Below are 14,752 nucleotides of genomic sequence, written 5' to 3'. Positions count from 1 at the left end.
GAGGTTTGGCCACCAGAGTCCGGTTACCCAAAGGCGGCGACTAACTCCCGGCCCCGCCCCACCCAGGCAGCACTCGGCCCCGCCCCTCCCTCGCAGTCCAATGCGAGACTGCCTCCTCAAATCCCGCCCTCGCGAGACGCACCCCTAGCAGGCACCGCCCCTAACCGCCGGCCTAGGGTACCGCCCACAACCCGTGGGCCCGCCCTTCGCGGAGAGGCGGGAGCGGAAGTGCGAACGGAAGTGCCGAGTGAGGCGGGGGGTCAGAAGTCGAAGGTCAGCGAGGTCCTGGGCTCTGCTAGCTCGGGTGTAGCCACTAAAGCGGATTAGTCCGCTACTCCCCCTCAAACTACTTCTGTTGAGTCTTTATACAGTTCAGCGTTGAAGACTCGGCCTGGGGCCGCCCTCTGACCTGGACGGCGCCAGGCCCAGGCCAGCTGTGTGAACCGTTGACTTGGCCTAGCGCCCGGTTCTTATCGCACATTTTTAACATGGCTCTGTCTCATTTTAAAGAAGCCTGGTACTTGACTCCACAGGAAATGGTTCTCGGCGAAGGAAATTTGCCCTGAGAAGCGCCCCCCCACCCCCCAGTTAAACAAGTTCTGTCTCCAGTATTTATAGCACTTTATCTTCAAACGTTCGGTACTACTGACCTGTATCAGAAGGTATTCCAAATAAACGCTTCAGCTGTGCCAGGTTCCTAACCCGCCCCCCACCCTCATGTGGGGTCTCCCCAGGACATAGACCAGTGCTTAGACTTTAATGAGCATACAGCACACCCGGGCTCTCATTATAAATGCAGATTATGGCTCACTGGGGCCGCGGCAGTCCTCCAACCCTCTGTTAGAAATTAGTTCCCACTCGTACCTCTGTAGCATTCCTTAGGTGACAAGCCCTGCTGCTCTGCTTTCCTGCATCTAAGATCCCTCTCCTCTTCCTCCCTAAAAGTTGGCCACCTGTCAGTATGGGGACAGACCCCTGCAACTGTGACAGTTACAGCCATCAAACCATGCCCCTTTCTACCCCAGCAAGGCTTCGTGATAAGGCAGCGAATGTCCCCTCCAACTCTGAAGCTTCCAGACCAGCGGTAGTTCTTGAGGAAGTGGTGGCCATTCCAAAATATCCCTGCCAGCCATACCTCCAAACCAATGACCTCCAGCGTTGCATTTTAAAAATAAGTTAGGTAATTCTAATACCCCTTGATGAGAACTACTGTAGAAAAGAAATAACTATTAAGTGCATTTAAAAACATTGTTAAATATAATCAGGTCGCATTAATCTGTTACTTAAAACTCCCCAGGTCCCCAGTGCCCTTAAATTGAATGCCGTACTCCCTCCCAGGATACGTAAGGCTCCGAAGAACCGGCTTACAGCTTCCTCCTTGGGCGGCTCATTTTAAATCACTGCCATTGGTTAAGTGCCAGCCAGCTGGTAGCCCTGCAGTTTCTCAAACCGCCAGGCCCCTTCCCTTCTCAGATGCTCTATGCTCCCAGCTCTTCCTTAACTTTTCTTCTCTCTCCCCTTACTTTACTTCCCACCAGCTATGTAATTACTTTTTTATGTGTGTACTGACGTATTGTCTGATCTGGTGCACCCACTAAAAATATAAACTTTATGAAGGCAGGAACAAACTTTCTCTATTGAGGTGAGATTCATGTAAAAATTATCTATTTGAAAGTGAACAGTTCAGTGGCATTACATTCACAATGTTGTGTAACCAGCATCTCTGTCTACTTCTAAAACATTTTTATTTCCCCAGAAGAATACCATTTAAATAGCTGCTCCCTATTCGCTCCTTCCTCCCAATCCCTGGCATCCACCAATCTTCATTCTGACTCTATAGCGTTATCTATTGTGGCTATTTCATATAAACGGAATCATAACTTGTGGCTTTCTTCCTTTAGCATTATGTTTTTGAGGTTCATCCATGTTGTAGCATGTAGCAATGCTTCATTTCTTTTTATGGCTGAGTAATAGCCCATTTTATGTATATACCACAATTAGTTTATCCATTGATAGACATCAGAGTTGTATCTGTTTCCTGGCTATTGTGACTAATGCTATTATGCACATGTGTGTACCTGTGTTTCTTTGAGTATCTGTTTTCAATTATTTTGGACATATACTGTGTCTCTATTGATAATTGTTATAATCTACTCAACAGATGTGTGTGGACAAATGATGCTTGAGTGTAGTGGGAGAGTGACAGATAATGTCAATAGTGAGTTGATATGGTAAAATACCCCCCAAATGGCTGCTATGGCTGGTGCTGCGCTGATCCAAAGCCAGGAGCCAGATGCTTCCTCCTGGTCTCTCATGTGGGTGCAGGGCCCAAGGACTTGGGTCATCCTCCACTGGCTCCCCGGGCCACAGCAGAGAGCTGGACTGGAAGAGGAGCAACCGGGACTAGAACCCGGTGTCCATATGGGATGCTGGTGCCGCAGGTGGAGGATTAACCAAGTGAGCCATGGCGTCAGCCCTGAAAAAAGAAATTTAATAGCTAACATTTATTGAGCATGTTAGCTCATTTAATTGTCATAACACATATGAGGCAGACACTATATTTACTTATATTTTAGAAATCAAGGCAGAGAGATTCAGCCACTTGATCACTCTCACTATGATGGCACTAGGATTCTAGTCTGGTTCCAGTCCGGCTCTAGAATCTACGATTCAGGAATTTAACCATTCTTTATCAGTTTGTTGGTAGTTGTGTGTCTGGTCTGTTATTACTTGCAAAGAAATAATGTTCAAACTGAAAAAGCAAGTTTCATGGAGACTCAGAGAAAAAGAGGTTGGTAGGCAGGTCCTGACTAATCAGCGAGATGCTATTGGTAGTCACGCAGTAGGCAAATGGGACCTGATGTTTCACTTCAGAACAATCCGGGACCTTGTGAAATGAGCTGGCCATAGAAAATAGATGTGGGAACAAGGGGAGGAGACGGCACTCCTACTGCAGTCCTCTTGGGACTTAACGGTGTGGCCAACTACAGGACCCAGTGTCATGGAGGCAGCATTCCCACGCCCTTGCTCCCTCAGCCTGGAATGCCTTTTTTTCTCCTCCCTTCCTCTTTGATACTCAGTGCCCACTTTTCAGGGATTTCATTCAGCAACTTTTACTGAGACCTTCCATGGTGCCACCCTGACAGTCCAGAGAGGGACTTCCTGCAACCTCTGGACACGGCTACCTCTAGAGATGCTCAGAGAAACAGGATGGAACTAAATTTTTTAATTTAACAAACTATTAATAATAAAGTATTTAATACAACCAGAGTCAAAGGGCCAATTCCAAGCACTGCTCTGTGGTTCCCCATCCGGCTGCTCAGTGGGAAAACAGTGCTCAAAGAGTCCACAAGAGCAAGGTCGTGGGAGGAAAACAGCTCAGTGCTCACCCTCAGGTAGGCCAGCAAAGGCTCATCTCGCTGTGGGTGTCCCTTAGGAGGTTGTAATTTCAGGAGAAGCAATGTGGGTAGCCAGATTATGGTGCGAACGCTTTACCAAGTTGCGGCTCTCTGCGACTGGACCAGGAGCTTGTGCCAGCCGGAGCATCCAGGCAGTTCAAGCATCCGACTCCCATGTGGACGTAGTGGGAGGCCATAGGCCCAGGCATTGCCTAGTCACAGTAGCAGAAGCGCTGGGCAAACCTGTAGACACTATTCTCAGCATTATATATGAATACAACACAATTGATATATAATATGTGTATATTTATTTGAGAGGCAGAGAGATTGGGGGCGGGAGCTCTTATGTACTAGTTCACTCCCTAAATGTCTGCAACAGCTGGGGCTGAGCCAGTCTGAAGCCAGGAGATGGGAACTCAATCCAGTTCTCCCACATGGGGGTGGGGGGTGGGCAGGAACTCAATCATTTGAGCCATCAGTGCTGCCTGTATGTTAGCAGTAAGCTGCAGTTAGGAGCCAGGGACAGGTGTGAAACCCAGGTACTTCAACATGGGACAAGGGCACCCTAAGCAGCATCTTAACCACTAGCCTGCTCTCTTCTCCACATTCTGGAAAAATTTATTGAGCCCGTTGTATGTACCAAATCCCTGACATATGCTAGAAAAGAAGGTAAGTACGTAAGTAGATCATTTCCCCACATGACAACTGCTAAGATAAAAGTACTCACTAAGTAATACTGGGAAATACAAGAAACCTTTAATGAAGAAGAGGGATTAATGAGGACTTGTTGGAGAGAGTTTTGTGTGAGTTAGGCAAAGATGACTCAAAGGCATGAAGCAGTACAGGGTGACGACAATCAGAATCAGTGTTGCTGAATCAAGCGTATGAGAGCTCGTCTTGTGTGTGCATATCATGGTCACAATTCTCACACATATTTTCAGAGTCAATAGTCTAGCAGGTAAAGTGCCCAAAGAGTAGATATTTCCAAGAGTGGGAGAAGAAACTAGCATATAAGAAATGGGCCAGTGTTGTGGTACAGCAGGTTAAGCTGCCACCTGATGCCAACATCCCCTAGGAGCACTGGTTCAAGTCTTAGCTGCTTCACTTCCAATCCAGCCCCCTGCTAATGTGCCTGGGAAGGCAGTGGAGGATGGCCTGAGTGCTTGGGTCCCTGTAACCCATGTGGGAGACCCAGATAGAAATCCAGGCTCTTTTTGGCCTGGCCCAGACCCAGCCATTGTGGCCATTTGGGGAGTGAACCATGGAGGAAAGATCTTTCTCTGTCTCTGTCTATATCTCTGTCTCTGTCTCTATAACTGTGCTTTTCAAATAAATAAATGTTTTTTAAGATTTAATTTTTTTAATTTATTTATTTACTTGAAAGTCAGAATTACACACAGAAGGAGAGGCAGAGAGAGATGTTTTCCATCTGCTGGTTCACTCCCCAGATGGCTGCAATGGCTGGAGCTGTGCCAATCCAAAGCCAGAAGCCAGGAGCTTCTTCTGGGTCTCCCATGAGGGTGCAGGGGCTCAAGGACTTGGGCCATCTTCTACTGCTTTCCCAGGCCACATCAGAGAGCTGGATTGGAGGTAAAGAAGCTGGGACTCAGAGTGCTCATATGGGATGCCGGCACTGAAGGTGATGGTTTTACCTGCTATGCCACAGCAGCGGCCCCAGGAAAATAAATCTTAAAAAAAGAAGAAGAAGAAGAAGAAGAAGGTTTGGCCTAGGAGCCCAGCCCTCTGGAGCAGAATCTCATGAGAAACCTCAAGGGTTTCATTTGCTTCTGGTGCTGCCGTGACAAGGAGTTGGCAAGTAGAACCCTTGGAAATTTGGAAAAGCTCTTCTGGAAGGAAAAACTGAGAGATGATGTTTACAGCTCGGCTTGGGTGCTTCCATCAGATGTTTCTCCAACCAGATGTTTTCTTCTGGTTTCTAAGCAAGTAACATCCAAGAGTGTCCTTTGCCCAAAGATAATGAAATGACGGTATACACAGCTAAGTGTGAGCACATGGGCGAGTGAATCCTGTGCCAGGCCAGAAGAATCTGACTTGCTGCTGTGTAGATCCAGGGCTTTGGTGTTATGATTCCAGTCTTTTTCTTCAGTTATGTAATATCAGCAGTGTCTGACAATAGAGGATTGGTCAGATAATCCATGTGAGATGTTGTTTTGTAGCCTTCAAAAGGATTTATAAAAGGCAAAATTATAGACAAGGTAAGAAGATGGGCAGTTGCCAGGGGTTGGAGACTAGAGATGAATGAGTAAAGTACAGGCATTTTTAAGACAGTAAAAATTCTGTATGAAACAGTAATCAGGACTACATGACATTATGCATTTGTCAAAATCCATGGAATTATATGACACACAGAGTAAACATCAATGTAGGTTATGGGCATTAGCTAATAATAATGCATCAAATGTTGGTTCATTAATTGTAATAAATGACCACACCAGGGAAAAGGTGTTAATAATAAGAAAAATGGATGGGAGGTGAGGAGTATATGGAACTATCTGCTCAATTTTTTTCATAAGTCTAAAATCATTCCAAAAAGTCAAGTGTAAAAAGGAGGGAGAAAAGGAGAAGAAGAAAGAGGAACAGGAGAAGGCAGAAGAGGGGAGGAGGCAGCAGCTCCGGGGCCAGACTCAAGGTCTGGAGTGTGACTTTACCATTTGTTCTTCTCCCTGGCAAGGAGAGACCTGGTCAGCTTTATGGTCTGACTCGCCAGAGGTGCCCTCCTGACTTATGAATGCCATAGAGGAGACATAAGGGGAGGGGCCCCCCTGGGATCTCCGTCTTAGCCTCTCTCACGGTCTTGTTCCTAAATGTCCTCGTCCTCTGGGTTTCTATCATTAACTTTTTTTTATACCTGATCTTCCCAGACATACTCATTTACTTCCATTACTTCAATTACGCCTGTTTTCCCAATGACCTTAAATCTCTGTCTCCAACCCCCAACCTCTCTCCTCAGCTCCAGATCCACATTTCCAGCTCCCTGCTAGATGCTCCGTAAGTTATTTAAACCCATCTGGTCAAAATCAATGTCTCATTGTCCTCCCAGTCTGCCTCCTCCCCGGTGTCTGTCTTGGTTAATGGCATAAAGAAGTTGGCGAAGGGCCAACGCTGCCTTGCTGACATGTTCACACTGGTTTTGCAGGCAACTGACAGCCGAGGAAAGTGGAATGAGCCAACCAGACACCTGGGGCACTTGCAACCAAAAGCAAAGAATGGAGAAGGCCTTAAGGATGTTCATTCTGCTCTCACTCGAAATGATCTTTCACTCTTCCCTCTCCTTTTCCACCCAGTCCATAGTCATCATGTTCTGTGGGTGTTGCCTCCTGAATCTTTTTTGGATCCATCCTACCCACCTGCAGTCAAGTCCTAAGCATCTCTTCCTTAACCTACCCAGCCAGCATCTCTGCTAACTGGCCATCTTGCTCTGTCCTCCCCAGTTTTGTTCCAGGACAGCAAGTCTGATCACATCCTACCCATGTTTGCATGCCCTCTGTTACCTCCAGCCATGGGCCTTCCAGTGGCTCAGGAACACCTCCAGGGCACTTACAGATTGTTGAGAAGGAGGTGAGAGGGCAGAGCCAGGAGCTCCCCAAGCCCTGCTTCAACCGAGTAGCTCTGCTTTTATTGTTTTATATATTGAACAACCAGGCAGGATTTCCTTTGAAGAAAGGGTTCCACAGCTCTAAAACATGTAAGAGCCAGTGGCTTACATGTCTAAATGTTTCAGCACTGGGGCCAGCCCTGTGGCATAGTGGGTTAAACCCCGGCTTGTGATGCCGGCATCCCACATGGATGCCAGTTCTAGTCCTGGCTGCTCCTCTTCCTACCCAGCTCTCTGCTATGGCCTAGGAGAGCAGTGGAAGAAGGCCCAAGCGCTTGGGCTCCTGCACCCATGTGGGAGAACTGGAAGAAGCTCCCAGCTCCTGGCCTCGGATTGGCCCAGCTCTGGCCATTGCCGCTATTAGGGGAATGAACCAGCGGATGGAAGGCCTTTCTCTGTCTCTCTCTCTCACTGTCTGTAACTCTGCCTCTCAAATGGATGAATAAAATCTTAAAAATAAATAAATAAATCTTTAAAAAATAAATGGTTCAGCACTGACTATTATATGCTCTCACCTTCCCTCTCTAGCTTAATTTCCCACCAACAGCCCATCTTTTCCATCAACAGGCTATGTGAACTCACCCTCCTCTGAACACGCCAATCTCCCCCCCCCCATTTTTTTTTTTTTTTTTTTTGACAGGCAGAGTTGACAGTGAGAGAGAGAGAGAGACAGAGAGAAAGGTCTTCATTTTCCATTGGTTCACCCCCCAATGGCTGCTGTGGCTGGCGCGCTGCGGCTGGTGCACCGCGCTGATCTGAAGCCAGGAGCCAGGTGCTTCTCCTGGTCTTCCATGCGGGTGCAGGGCCTAAGGACTTGGGCCATCCTCCACTGCACTCCCGGGCCACAGCAGAGAGCTGGACTGGAAGAGGGGCAACCGGGACAGAATCCGGCACCCTGACCGGGACTAGAACCCAGGGTGCCGGCGCCGCAGGTGGAGGATTAGCCTATTGAGCCACGGTGCCAGCACCAATCCCTTTTGTAGCATAGTTCCTTCTGCCTATGACATCACTAGGATATAAGCTCCTTCAAGGCAGGGGCTTTGACTCGTTTGCCGCTGTGTCCCCACTACCTAGAACCTACACTTGGTACAACGTTAGGCACTCAATACATATTTATTAAATAGTCTATTGTCCTCCCCAAGTTGTCTGCCATGTAAGAGATCTGTTTATCCTTCAAGGTTAACTCAAATGTCACTGCCTCTGGAATTTTCCATGACTTCTTATCCCTACCCTCCAACTGCCACCATCAACTTATTGCTCTTTTCTTTTTGCTGTAGCACTCTGTTTCTCTAAGAATATTCATCCTATTGAACTGTGGCTATTTGGTTGGAATTTTGTCTCCATCCACACACCCCTCCACTGTGAACTCTAAGCAGAAACAATGCCCGCTGAGGAAATAACTGATCAATGTTAACTTTACTCTGCACCCCAGAACTCTGTTCCAAGTCAGTCCTGGCCTGCAGTTAACCCATCAGGACAGAGAGTTAACACCAGCATAACCGTAACCGTTACCTCTGGCTACAAAACCCTCGAGCTTTACGTCCTCACTCTCTTGGACTTACTGGTGTGCCACCCTCCTCCTGGATTTTCTTAGTTTATTCGCTAAGCCCAGATCTTATCCTCACCTTGACTCGGATGGGCCAGCCTAGGTTGAGTCACAGTACTGACACTTGATTGAGCCCTTCATCTGTCTGTTCTAATGCTGATTAAGATCAAACCGACCCTAACAAATCATTGAGCCTCTGTAAACAATACATGGACCCTGAGCCAGGCACTGACAGCCCCAGGAACGAAGATCAAGTCAGGAATAGAAGGTCTTGAAGGGCCAGGAAAGAGCAGATTTGCAGAGCCCAGAAACCAACCAAGGAAAGCATCATAAGAGAGACGCAGCTACAGAGAAGGGCGGCTCTCCAGCGGGGCCTGCTGTTGCTTTTGTCACATTTACAGCAGCTGCTTGTACAACTCAGCCCCACAACCGTGATCACTTGGGACAGAGCAATGTCCATGTGAAGGAATGATTTCTCCACTTCCCTAGGCAAGCACCTTTTTTTTTAAAAGACTTAATTTATGTATTTGAAAGGCAGATTGAGAGAGAGACAGAGACAGAGACAGAGAGAGAGACAGAGAGAATCTTCCACCTGCTGATTTACTCTCTAATTGCTGCAGTGGTCAGGGATGGACCGGATCAAAGCCAGGAACTTGGAACTCCATCTGGTCTGCTAGAGGATAGCAGGGGCCCAAGTACTAGGGCCATCTTCCACTACTTTCCCAGACACATTTTCAGGGAGCTGGACGGGAAGTGGAGCAGTCAGAACTCAAACTAGCACTCCCATATGGTATTCCAGCATTGCAAATAGCAACTTAACCCACAACACCAAACCCAGGCAGGCACCTTTCACATCAAGAAGTGAATCAAGGGCAGGTGCTTGGCAAGTGGTTAAGACACCACTTAGGACACCTCCATCCCTGCTGGAATACCCGGGTTCCAGTGCTGGCTTGGCTTCAGCTTCCTGCTAACGTGCAATCTAAGGGGGCAGGCAGGTGATGGCTCAAGCGGCTAGATCCTGCCACCCATGCGACAGACCAGGACTGAGTTGCAGATGCTCAGTTTTGGTTGGCCCAGTCCTGGCCATTGCAGGCATTTGGGGAGTGAAGGAGCAGATGGGAATGCTACCGTATGCTCACTATCAAATTAAAAAAAAAAAAAAAAAAGGCAAAACGGAATAAAAACTTACATCACAGAGAGCAGTCACCTGTTGCTCACTCTATTGTTTCTAAAGCAAGATTCCTTTGTGGGTATAAAGTACTCTACCTAAACTATCTCCTCTAATAAATCACATTGTTCAGGGCCGGTGCTGTGGTGCAGCGGGTTGAAGTCCTGGCCTGAGGCGCCGGAATCCCATACGGGCGCCGGTTCTGGTCCCAGCTGGTCCTCTTCTGATCTGGGTCTCTGCTGTGTCCTGGGAGAGCGGTGGATGATGGCCCAAGTCATTGGGCTCCTGCACACACGTGGGAGACCCGGAGGAGGCTCCTGGCTCTTGACTTCGGATCACCTCAGCTCCAGCCGTTGTGGCCATCTGGGGAGTGAACCAGCAGATGGAAGACCTCTCTGTCTCTACCTCTCTCTGTAGCTCTGTCTTTCAAATAAATAACATAAATCTTAAAAAAAAAAAAAAAAAAAAGTCTTGGGGCTGGCGCTGTGGCCCAGGGGGTTAATGCCCTGGCCTGAAGCACCAGCATCCCATATGGGCACCGGTCTGAGTTCCGGCTGCTCCACTTCCAATCCAGCTCTCTGCTATGGCCTGGGAAAGCAGTAGAAGATGGCCCAAGTCCTTGGGCCCCTACACCCACATGGGAGACCCAGAAGAAGCTCCTGGCTCCTAGCTTGAGAACGGCCCAGTTCCGGCCATTGTGGCCAATTAGGGAGTGAACCAGCGGACGGAAGACCTCTCTCTCTCTCTGCCTCTCCTCTCTCTGTGTAACTCTGACTCTCAAGTGAAAAATAAATAAATCTTTAAAAAAAAAGTCTTAAGGCAAATTGTCTGCTTAAAAAATTTAAAAAAATAAATCACAGTGTTCTTTTGCCTACTGTCAAAGTAATTATACCAAATAGAGTGATCATTAATGAAATTATTGGAGATCAGGCTTGATGTTTAAAAATAAAATATAAATCCACTTTAAAGAGGTAATGTGGGGGGTTGGCACTGTGGTGTAGTGGGTAAAGCTGCTGCCTGCAGTGCCGGCATCCCATATGGGCACTGGTTCAAATCCTGAGTCCTGGATGTTCCATTTCTAATCCATCTCCCTGCTAATTTGCCTGGGAAAGCAGCAGAAGATGGCCAAAGTCCTTGGGTCCCCGCACCCATGTGGGAGACTGGGTGAAGCTCCTGGCTCTGGACTTCAGCCTGGTCCAACTCTGGCTGTTGTGGCCATTTGGGGAATAAACCAGCAGATGGAAGGAAGACCTCTCTGTCTCTGCCTCTGCCTCTCCTTTTTTTTTTTTTTTTTTAAGATTTATTTATCGCCGGCGCCACTGTAGCTCCATAGGCTAGTCCTCCGCCTGCGGCGCCGGCACACTGGGTTCTAGTCCCGGCCGGGGCACTGGATTCTGTCCCGGTTGCTCCTCTTCTTGTCCAGCTCTCTGCTGTGGCCCAGGAGTGCAGTGGAGGATGGCCCAAGTGCTTGGGTCCTGCACCCGCATGGAAGACTAGGAGAAGCACCTACCTCCTGGCTTTGGATCAATGCAGTGTGCCAGCCATAGCGCACCGGCCGCAGCGGCCATTGGGGGGTGAACCAACGGCAAAGGAAGACCTTTCTCTCTGTCTCTCTCTCTCTCTCACTGTCCACTCTGCCTGTCAAAAAAAAAAAAAAAAGATTTATTTATTTTACTTGAAAGTCATAGTTACACAGAGAGAGAGGGAGAAGCAGAGAGAGAGAGAGAGACCTTCCATCTGCTGGTTCAGTTCCCAAATGGCCGCAAAGGCCGGAGCTGCACCGATCTGGAGCCAGGAGCCAGGAGTTTCTTCCAGATCTTCCACGTGGGTGCAGGGGCCCAAGGACTTGGGCCATCTTCCACTGCTTTCCCAGGCCATAGCAGAGAGCTGGATTAGAAGTGGAGCAGCCGGAACTCAGACCGGCGCCCATATGGGATGCCGGCACTGCAGGCGGCAGCTTTACCCGCTACACCACAGTGCCGGCCCCCTGCCTCTCCTTCTATGTAACATTAACTTACAAATAAAATAAATAAATCTTTTTTTGTTTGTTTGTTTGACAGGCAGAGTTAGACAGTGAGAGAGAGAGAGACAGAGAAAAAGGTCTTCCTTCCATTGGTTTACCCCCCAAATGGCCACCACGGCCCGCACACTGCGTTGATCCGAAGCCAGAGCCAGGTGCTTCCTCCTGGTCTCCCATGCGGGTGCAGGGCCCAAGCACCTAGGCCATCCTCCACTGCCCTCCCGGGCCACAGCAGAGAACTAGACTGGAAGAAGTGCAACCAGGACTAGAACCGGTGCCCACATGGGATGTCGGTGCCACAGGTGGAAGATTAACCAAGTGAGCCATGGCACTGGCCCCATAAGTAAATGTTTAAAAAAAATTTTAAGAAAAGATAATGTTAATTTTCCACCAAACTTTTGATGAACTTTTGTACTTCTTAAAAACTGTACATTATGACATAACATCAGATAAATTAGATTCATTAAAACACTAATGTGTTTTAATAAAACAAAAATTCATCAATTAAAACTTCCCAGAAATCTCCAAAAGCTATAAAAAACCAGCCACTCACTAACACAAAGGGTTTTCCAAAAATTTATAGGAAATATGTATTATGACAAAACTATGCATGGATTTTTAAAAATTCTATCAAACTAAACTCATCTTTGAATTCCACTTTCCACAAAATTTTTGAAGTATCCATGAAATTCCTGGGAACTTTATGAAGGGATATAAGACATATGTGTTTTAGAGAACTTGTATCAGAAGTCTTCTCCACTTTGTCCTTTTTAAAATATATATATTTATTTTTCTTTATTTATTTGAAATGCAGAGAGAGAGACAGAGATATCTTCCATCTGCTGGTTCACTCCCAAATGCCTGCAACAGCCAGGACTGGGCCAGGCCAAAATCATGAACCAGGGTCTCCCATGTGGGTAGCAGGGACCCAAATAATCAGACCATATTTGCTGCCTCCCAGGGTCTGCATTAGCAGGAAGTTAGATTGAAAGTGGAGGCAGAGTGCAAACCCAGGCACTCTGATACGGAACGCAGGTATCCCAGGTGGTGGCTTAACTGCTGTGTCACAACAGCTGCCCTCCCCAGTTTTCCCTTTTGAGGTTTGAAATGAGTTGAGGGCAAATCTCCCACAAGCATAGTTCCTCCATTCTCTTCTGAAGGAGGATGCCAGGGAGAGGGATGATGAACAATCATATTGGCCAGCAGAGGGTGGTAGTGATGTCTTCTCTCATTATCTTTGGAGACAAGGGGTAGAAAAACAGAATGAAAGTAGAAAAGAGTTTAGAAGGTTGGTGTCACAAAACTAAGAGTCCTCAGGGTTAGTGTCTGGCACAGCAGTTCAGATGTGGCTTGGGATGCTCACATCCAGTGTCAAAGTGCTTGGGTTTAAGTCCCCAGTTATACTCCAAATTCCAACTTTCTACTAATTTGCACCCTGGTAGGGTGGGGAGGGGGGAAGGCCAGGTGATGGTTCAAGTACTTGGGTCCCTGCCACTCACTTGAGAGACCTGGATTGAATTTCTGGCTTGTGACTTTGGCCTGGCCCAGCCCTGGCTGTTGCAGGCAGGCATTTGGGGAATGAACCAGCAGATGGAAGATCTCTCTCTCTCTCTCTCTCTCTCTCTCTCTCTCTCTCCTTTAAAATAAAACAATAAAAAAGCTAAGAGTTCTCACACCAGCTAGGATGCCTGCATCCCACATGGGAATGTCTGGGTTTGAGCTTCAGCTCCACTCCCAATTCTTGCTTCCTACTAATGTGTACCCTGGGAGGCAGCAGGCAATGGTTCAACTAGTCGGGTCCCTTCCACCCACACATGAGACCCAGATTAAGCTTCCTGGTTTGGACCCGGCCCAGCCCTAACTCTTGTCAGCATTTGGGGAGTGAACCAGTGGACTGGAGCTCTGTCTGTCTCTGTCAGCTACCCTAGCTGGCCCGGAGTTAGCCCAGGGAAAAGGAGATACTCACTTACCACTGAAACCAAATATATGGATGGATACAACATTCTTTTAGGGCAAGAAATACAGTTTTAAGGTTTGGAAACTAAAATTGCCAATAATTCCCCTGCCGCCTGCCACCCCCATATAAGAACAGTGAGAACTCTCTAAATCTATTCCCTCATCCATAGATGTGGTTAATGGTTAAACCCCACTAGACAGCAAAGAATTCCCTGCATGTAAGCAAAGACATAGCTGGCAAGGGCACGCTGAGGTCAGCAGCCCCTCCCTGCAGCTTCATTCGTAGCCTTGTCTTGCACTGCCCAACACCCCACACCCTGTGCATCAGAAACTGCAGCTGTCATGAAACCACCACTTAGAACTAGCCAAAAAGAACCAATATGGCTGTCCATCGCATCTCTGTGATGACCTTTAGCTCATTACAACGTCATTATAATAAAATTACCTTTAGCTAATTACAACGTCATTATAATAAAATTACCTTTCGCTAATTACAATGTCACTATGATAAAATTGCCATGGCTGACACTCCTACTTTCACCATGAACCTGACACCATGACACTTGGAGAGTTCCAAAGAAGGGCAAGGAAACAGCCCTAACTCAAAGCCTTCCCCAAACTCCACCCACTCCGAATATCCCATGTATGCTGCAACATAAATCTTCACGAGCTTCATCCAGACTCCCACATGGGTGCAGGAGCCCAAGCACTTGGCCATCTTCTGCAGTTTCCCCAGATGCTCAGCTGGGACTCCAACCAGCGCCCATGCGGGATGCTGGTGTTGTGTGCGGCAGCTTAACTGGCCTGCGCCACAGCGATGGAAGGGAAAAAATGTCTTCTGTACTATTGCCAACCTTCCCCCAACCCCGCCATGAAACCTATCCTAAGTCAGCCCGGAAACAACTATAAATGGTTCTGGAATTCTGAGGGAGTAACCGACCGGGGCATGAGACCACACGAGGCACGCTTGCCAAGGCGGGAAAGTGGTTGCGCACGCGCAGATCACTGCAGGAGGATGTATCACGTGTTCAGGCAGCACCACTAGACA

The sequence above is a fragment of the Oryctolagus cuniculus genome, chromosome 17 (genome assembly GCF_051225735.1).
Source record: "Oryctolagus cuniculus isolate XC-2025 breed Fujian yellow rabbit chromosome 17, ASM5122573v1, whole genome shotgun sequence".
Taxonomy (NCBI): domain Eukaryota; kingdom Metazoa; phylum Chordata; class Mammalia; order Lagomorpha; family Leporidae; genus Oryctolagus; species Oryctolagus cuniculus.
Note: the sequence above shows the minus strand (reverse complement) of the source record.